Raw genomic sequence first — 7886 nt, forward strand, 5'->3', positions numbered from 1 at the left:
TTGAGGTTTAGTTAAAGAGTCTAGTCCAGCAGTACTCAAGTAAACCGAATTTATTGCTTCATCCAAATTCTCTGAGTTAGGGCTCGGGCTATATTCATGATTGGTCCCCTGGATGAACTCAGGGGCTGCTGAGTATGGTCGAGTTTAAATTGGTGGCCGTACTGGTGTGAGTAAAATTTAGCGTGCTGTGCTTACTAATACGTCTGGCAGAGGAAGTGGGGCTTGTGCAACGGTCAGAACTCAGAGCTTGAGGAAAAAAGATGGGTTTACTGGTGTGTGCTCAAATATCAGTCATAACTAGATAAGGTTCCAGATTTGACATGCTATATGATTAAGGTTTTTTCTGGCTCATTAAATATTACTGAATAAGACAGGGCTGACAAGCTGTGTTTGGGAGATTGCAGGTTTACTGTCAGACACTAGGTTCTGTTGTGGTGTGACATACCCAGCTTCAAATTCTGTATGTTTATGTACTCATGGGAGCAAGGGGGAAGATGTTGCTGTCATGTGCAGTGTGTGCTGCTGCTATAGTATCTTTTTGGTGAAAAGGTGTAGTTAGGATGACAGGGAAAGGGAAATGCTTGTGTCTCTACTTACCACTCCAGGAACATAGCAGCAGCCAAGGAATTAGTCACTGAATGCAAGACAGGAAGATCTGTTGGTGTTTTGGTTGATGGCTGCTTCTGCTGATTACCTTCAGGGAGGCAAGTGCTGGAAAGAGTAATTATCTCTGTAATCCTAACCAGATTTCCTGATCATCCTTTTACTGCAATATGAATATCACTGTTCCAGTCTCTCTCAGAAGTATTAGTCACTTCTCTTAATGATGACACACTCACCACTGGCAAAGCTTTAGAGCAATCTAAAAGCGTGTCCATCAAGGAGCTAATAAAAAGCACCCAGCTGCTCTGGTAGAGAGAACTGGAGTGCAGGAGGAGAAAGCGTGGCTATCCAAAATGCTCTTCAGATCAACTTGAAAACACATACAATTAAATTACTTCTGTTCAACTCCTGACTACTCTTCAGTAAAAGAGCACCAGGATGAGGTGATGGTGAAATGTTTTTGACAGAAACTGGGTATTCTTTGGCAGAAATAGTTGGCATAGTGAAGGAGCAAGCCAGCATACCAACATACTTGTGAATTATCCTGTAAAAAACTGTCTACTCATATACTCTTCTATTACTCTCCTCTACCATACCCGTAGTACCACATTGCTTATTCTCAGGTGTGAAAACGCACAGAAAACCCTCAGAATGGCTATTGTATTCCCTTGTGTTCTCCTGAAATATGGGGGATGCTTGTCTGAGTAGCAAAGATTTATTAGGCATAGTGCAGTACTGCTAGATGGGATTTCAATAATTTTAAAGAATCAGTTTCAATCAGTTTTAAGAAACTGAAAATGCTCTAGTGTAAGAACTACTGAAGAGAAGGACATTTTCATTTGAAAGATTCCAGTTAAAGATTTATCTGTCAAATAAACTTATTAAGAAAGTTATTAAGAAAGAAATAATTATCTCTGTAAGACTTAATGGAAACTTACATAAGAATAACTCCAAAAGGGTTAGTTAGAATTAAGATCCTATGTTTCATAAACTAAATAAATAGAGAATACATTTCAGTATTTTGAGGAGATACTAAATTCAGACCTGTGAGAATGCTACAAGAATAGACTAATATGAATTTTAGGTGGAATAGGTACTTATTGCTTGTTGTTTGGATGTCTTCCTTGCATTCAATAAAGTCCTAAAGATAGCAAACTGGTAGATACATACATTATATTTGGTAGAAACCCAGCCAAATGGCATTCTCCTTATGCTGCAGAAAATTAAATTCTGTAGTTATAGACTTCCAATGTTCCTAAGGAAAACAAAAAGAGAAAAAAACCCTTTGGAGGTCTGTTTATGATTAGTGAGATCATATGATAAAATATGAATACATTTTTTTATGATTGCTTAAGAGAAGGAGATAAGCAGAGAGAATCTGGAATATGTCAGTGAACATGTGTCATAGTTTTAAACCAGTCTGGAGATGAAACACCACAGAGACACTCGCTCAACTCTGCCTCTCTTCCACCCTCACTCCACTGAAATGGGGAGGAAAATCAGAGTAAAACTTGTATGTAGAGATAAGAAAAATTTAATTGAAAGTAAAGTAAAATAATGGTAAAGAATTAATATAATGATAGTAAAAGGGAGAAGACTGAGTGATCCACAGTACAGTTGCTCACCACCCACTGACCAATGTCTGACCTTCTTTCCCGAACCCAGATCAGCCCCTTCCAGGTAACTCCCCCCCAGTTTATATACTGGGCACGATGTTCTGTGGTGTGGAATATCCCTTTGATCAGTTCTGGTCACCTGTCCCAGCTGTTCTCCCTCACAGTTTCTTTTGCTTACTTCCTCACTGTCAGAGCATGAGCCAATGAAAAAAAGTCGTTGATTTAGGATAAACACAACTTAGCAAAACCCCAAACATCAGTGTGTTACCAACACCATTCTCATTCTGTACCCAAAACACAGCAGTGCAACAACTACTGAGAAGAAATTAACTCTGCCCGAACTGAAACCAGCACAGCATGAAATCACATATTCTCAGCAGAAACATTTGGATGACAGAATGAAAAAACCCAAACTCCTTCAGACTCTAGGACTTTGCTTGGATCTTTGGTACTATAGCACATTGGCAATAGGTCAAACCACTCAGGAAATGATAAATACACTGTGTGTTTAGAGAAACTCTGTTTTTTCTCTTTACTTTAAGCAAGGGTTTGCCAATTTCACTAAAGCAGGAAAAAAATAGGTTGTACTAAGAAAGTACTTTGTGTGAAGTACTAGTAGTTTGTACCACTTTGTAGTAGTGGCAAAGCAAAAGTATTCTGCAGAAGTGTAGAGTTACAACACTTTTTTTTTTTTTTTATTGCAGACATATGCCTGAAAGGAAAAGAATAGCAGCTAGTATATTCATGCAATTTGGTCTGGCAAAGACTCCAGAGAATGAGACCACATCGGTTTTTTTGACTAAGTGAACAGGTAAGCAAAATACATAATTTCTGAAGACCTACATCAGATTACCTAAAATCATTAAAAATAATTTCAGAGGCTTCCATCTTCGTGGTGTAACAGTTGCCTTTAACAGTCTTGCCGTTAATTTTAAAGATAAAGTTCTAGTCCATTCTCAAGGGAGAATGTAGTCCAAGCTCAAGGGAGATCGGTGGGATGTTTTTCTTTCCTTGGAGATTTTCATCCAGTGAATCTAGAAGATATAGAATGATGGAGATTATATGGACATTACTTGCAGCGTCTTCTGTGTTATTTTTACTGTAAGAAAATTTTCTCTCTCTGTACAGTTTTCTTGATTTTCAGTATTTACATGAGAAAAATAGTAGCCCTCTTCTGTTCCTTCTTCACTCTGTTAAGTTTTCATCAAGAGTAAATATATACATACACATAAGTAATGTATATGTAATAATAATGCATACAGAGGTTCACAGAGTTTCACAGAATAGTCTGAGTTGGAAGGGACCCACAAGGATCATTTAGTCGACCTCTTTAGTGAATGGGCCATACAGAGATTAAATGACCTTGGTGTTACTGTACGCCGGTGTGTGTGTGAATATATAGATAAATTTGTCTACCTATATGTAGCTTTGCATACATTTTTTTTTTTTTAAGCGGAGGACCCAGGACTGGTCACAGAAGTCTAACTGGCTCCCTACAGCTGCCTCAGATCATTTGACATCTGTTGTGAGTTTATAAAGCATGAATTATGCACCCTAGCTTGTTGTTAAGAAGGGACGGGACCTCCTAAGGATCATTTGGATGCTGTATGTAAAGTTACCACAAAATTTCTTCCAGATGGCCATAAACACTTGAAGTTCTATCACAGTCCTTTATAATGACCACACCTATTTTGCCAACAGTGATACCTGAAACAGTGGTTTAAGAAAGCATCACTTAAAGAAAGAAACTTCAGATTTTTCAGTCTTGAGGAACAGAGTTGTATTATAAGCATACAAGGAACTCATGAAACTCAAAGAACTCAAGGAACTCAAAAAAGGAACGATTATGACTGAGCTTCAGCACATATTTCTTGAAAATGTACACATTATTAAAGCACGTGTACTTTGGTGCCAAATGTTCTTTGACCTGTTGTGATCTGCTACTCATTTCATCAAGCAGCCTCCACCTCAGTACAAAAGCTTTATGTGTGTGTGTGCGCGCGCGCACATTGTGTGTAAGACAGTACATATGCTCAGTTTAGGTACATTCAAATGTTTCAGGAGTGAAAGCTCATACTGAGTTGGAAAAAATTTAGGAGCTTGGGTTTTACTTTTAGGAAGATGCAGAACAAGACAAAGAAAAGGCAAATGTTATACTCCATTTATTTTCATTAGAGTAAGAACAGTGAAAGTAAAAATAGATAAAAGCTGCTTCCAAAGATTGATGAGATGTTACTCTAACACTATAAATGCCCTACATACACTAAGACTGTGGTAAGTAACTGTGTTTTAGATGACAATAAAAATTGTTTCTCATCAAAAAAGGAAGATGCTTTCCAGAATTTTTGCATTTCAGCTCAGTGAAAGCAATAGTCAGACTGCCTGCTGTGACTTTAGGAAGTCTGGGCAAATGGCTATTACACATACAAAGATGGCCTGTGCAATCATTTTCCTTTACAAGGTCAGTGTCATAGAGTTCACTGTGGGGACACAACAATCACATTGGCATGCTGGATGGGTGTCATGGGAAGGACCCACTTCCTCTGCATAGTCTCAACGAGGCCAGCACATCCAGGGCGTGTCAAACTCACCTTTCTGTGCAAGCTACATGCACCCAGTGTATGTTTATGCAGATGAGAGCAGCATGTTTAGGCTGATTCCATCCACTGGATGCCCTCTGCACAGCACTTTCACTCTTGTTTTCATCTGGAATTTCCTCAGTGAAAGACACCTTTGCAGGACAGTCTCATCTGTGGGAAACAGAAGGAAAAAACACCCTGAAGAGATGCTCCAGCACGTCTTATGGAAGACAGAGTTAATGGCTATAGAGGTTAGGGAAGTGATGAGTTCACTAACAAGGCCTGAGTACTGGCATCACCATATTGATACAAGAATAAAATGTCCTTGCAAACAAATGCATAAGAATATTGGGGAAGGAGGACAGTCTTAAGAGTTGAGTGGCACTGAATTTGGAAATATGAACATTGTATTTTCATGTTTGCTGATCTTCTATGTTGTGTTGATATCCACTGCACTTTAACACTGGCTGATTCATTTTGAACTTAGAACTGCTATGATGAAAACCTTCTAGAGGTAATTGCAAGCAGATTTAATTATCTAACCCTTCATTGAAGTCTTTAATTAAAAAAATGTAGCATGTTAGTATTTATATGCAAACTCTGAAGTTCCTATCTTTCTTATCTAAGACACAAGGTGATCGTAGTCTTCATGTGTGAGATCTTTATCATTCTCCTACTATGATATTTAAGACTCTGATGCTAACATTTAATAAAGTATTATTTTTCATAAAGTATCTCTTTAATGAGCTATTCAGGACATGAGATCCCTGGATTCTCTGTGAACCTCAACTTGAGAAAACTATCTAACAAAGCTCAATTTTCTGGTAAAGCCTTGGGATTGTGCTAAGCAAATGGCATTGCTATTCCTGCTCTTGGAGCTCTGACACTGTAGAAAAGGATGAGAGAGTACAATTCAGAGCATGTTAAGCCTGTGGTAGAAATCAAAGTTCATGACTTTTACATCCCTGGGTAAACCCTGATAGCAGGCCCAGCTCACACCCTGATGTGTGTATTCTACTTATCCGCCAGTGAGAATAGGTGTGCAGCCCAGCTCTCAAGAGTGAACATCAGGTTATTTTTATCTTTCCGGTTTTAACAGACATCCAATTTTTCCCCAGGAACCGGAGACTAAAAGTGAACTAAACTTTCCCCCAAACTTGTGCATCACTCAGGAAGCCCTAGGAAAGAGCAGGTGCTGAGCTGTGCAAAGATTTGCATTTCCTTATCTGAATCCTAGGGCAGGATCTCAACTTCATCCCAAGAGTGGCATACAGGAAAAACTCTGCTTTGCCTCTGGAAAGCTGCTGAATGAGGAGGAAGAATGGAGATGATGGGGTCCAACTTCAGATTCAGCTGCATAGCAGTGCCTCATTTAGATAATGTACCTGAATGGGTATATCAGCAGAACCTGTGAGAGCTGAGATTCACAGCTGTCCTTCAGGGTAAGCCTGCTCCCTGCAGGAAAGAAAGGAGATGGAGATGTAACAATGGAGGAGGATGTTTTCTATTTGTGTGTAAGATTGACAGGGTTAAATTTATTTTAATAACGAGCAACACTTCATATTCCCTCTTCAAACTGTAGAGCTATTATTTAATACCAGCACTTTTCAAATAGGTCTCAGTTTTGAATTTAGTATTACATAACAGAAGGGATATTATTTGATAACCACTGGAGATAAAGTAAGATAGGAATCTGAGTGGTACTGCTGCTTAAGCTAATTTATTTTTTGTTAAAGTAAATACGATTTATCACATCAGAAGACACTGAAGGTGGGAGACTGAGATGAATCAAAATATTTCACAGGTAAAACATTGTGAAGTAGCAGCTTGAAAACACAACAGAATCATAGAATTGTAGAATCACGGGAGACCTTGAGCTGGAAGGGACCCATGAGCATCATTGAGTCCTGGAGGGGTTTTCAGCCACTGGGAGCTGGGAGAAAGGGGTTTTACCCCTCACGTGCTGACAGAAAGCAGCCCAGAGGTCAACACTGAAAGCCCACTGGAAGTGCCCAACATACCCAAAACAGGGTAGAGCTCCTCACCCAAAAGGGGCTGTATCCTTCTGTCACTGTTAAGCAGGCACGCAGGCAAAGGCAAAGAAGTAAAGAGAGGGGACTCTCGTATGTGTTCCACGCAGGTTTAGTCCGGTGAAAAGACAAGAACGAAGAGGCCAATTGGTAAGAGGGTCCAGGGATCTTGCACTGGGTACAGAATAGGTGAGGAAAGGGATCTCAGCCAATGGGATAGAGACAAGCAGGTGGGATTGACAGGAAGGGAACCAATGGGAACAACACATAGGAGGGACGCAGGGAAGTATCCAATGGGGTGTTGAGGAACAAGGAACTTTCTAGAACTAATACATACTAAAGTTTAAGGTATGTTCAGATTGCTCAGGACCCTGTACTGTCAAAAATATCTGAGGAGATTCCATAGTCACTTTGGACACCTCTTGCAGGTAATCTGAATTTATCGTATTTAACTCGAGATATCTTTTATTATTATTCATTAAGATAATAAATGATGGGTAGGTATCCTGGCTGTGTTTCTTCACCTTAATTCATAGGATTTCTTACTTGCTGGTATGCAAAATGTTCATGAAAGTTACTTGTAGAACTTAGATACATTACGTAAAATTTTGTCCCAGTAACTAACTTGTCTCTTTGTGTTTCTTTTGAATAAACCATACTTTTTTTTTTTTAAAGCTCTTTCCCTTTCTCTTTCCCTTTCCCTTCCTCTTTCCCTTTCCCCTTCTCCTTTCCCTTCCCCCTTTCCCTTTCCCTTTCCCTTTCCCTTTCCCCTTCCTCTCCCCTCTTGCCCTTGCACTTCCTCTTCCCCTTCCCTTAACATTTACATTGTTTATTCACATAATCATCTCCTGTGCTAGTTCTGTATTACGTTAGTATAAGACACAGTGTCTTGTTATTTTTACCTGCTCACTTAATGCATGATTTGGTGGTTACATAAAACTGTTTTTTACCTTTTTTTTTAGGCTTAAGGAATTGTCCTCCTGAGCCATGTTCTCTGAACTCTCAGGATTATGAATAAGCATCTAGGGAGAAAGATGCTTCTGGACAGGTGAATAAAA

The 7886-nt window shown here is 39.3% G+C and overlaps 1 long non-coding RNA gene across 1 annotated transcript; it reads right to left on the bottom strand.

The window, feature by feature from the left end:
- Window positions 1-2945: 2945 nt before the first annotated feature.
- Window positions 2946-7081, bottom strand: LOC138103352 (uncharacterized). The gene is made up of 4 exons (XR_011147707.1): window positions 6844-7081; window positions 6184-6253; window positions 4811-4969; window positions 2946-3253 (listed from the first exon to the last, which is right to left on the bottom strand). It is a non-coding gene; the product is annotated as an uncharacterized lncRNA (long non-coding RNA).
- Window positions 7082-7886: the final 805 nt, after the last annotated feature.

This window comes from Aphelocoma coerulescens (genome assembly GCF_041296385.1).
Source record: "Aphelocoma coerulescens isolate FSJ_1873_10779 chromosome Z unlocalized genomic scaffold, UR_Acoe_1.0 ChrZ, whole genome shotgun sequence".
Taxonomy (NCBI): domain Eukaryota; kingdom Metazoa; phylum Chordata; class Aves; order Passeriformes; family Corvidae; genus Aphelocoma; species Aphelocoma coerulescens.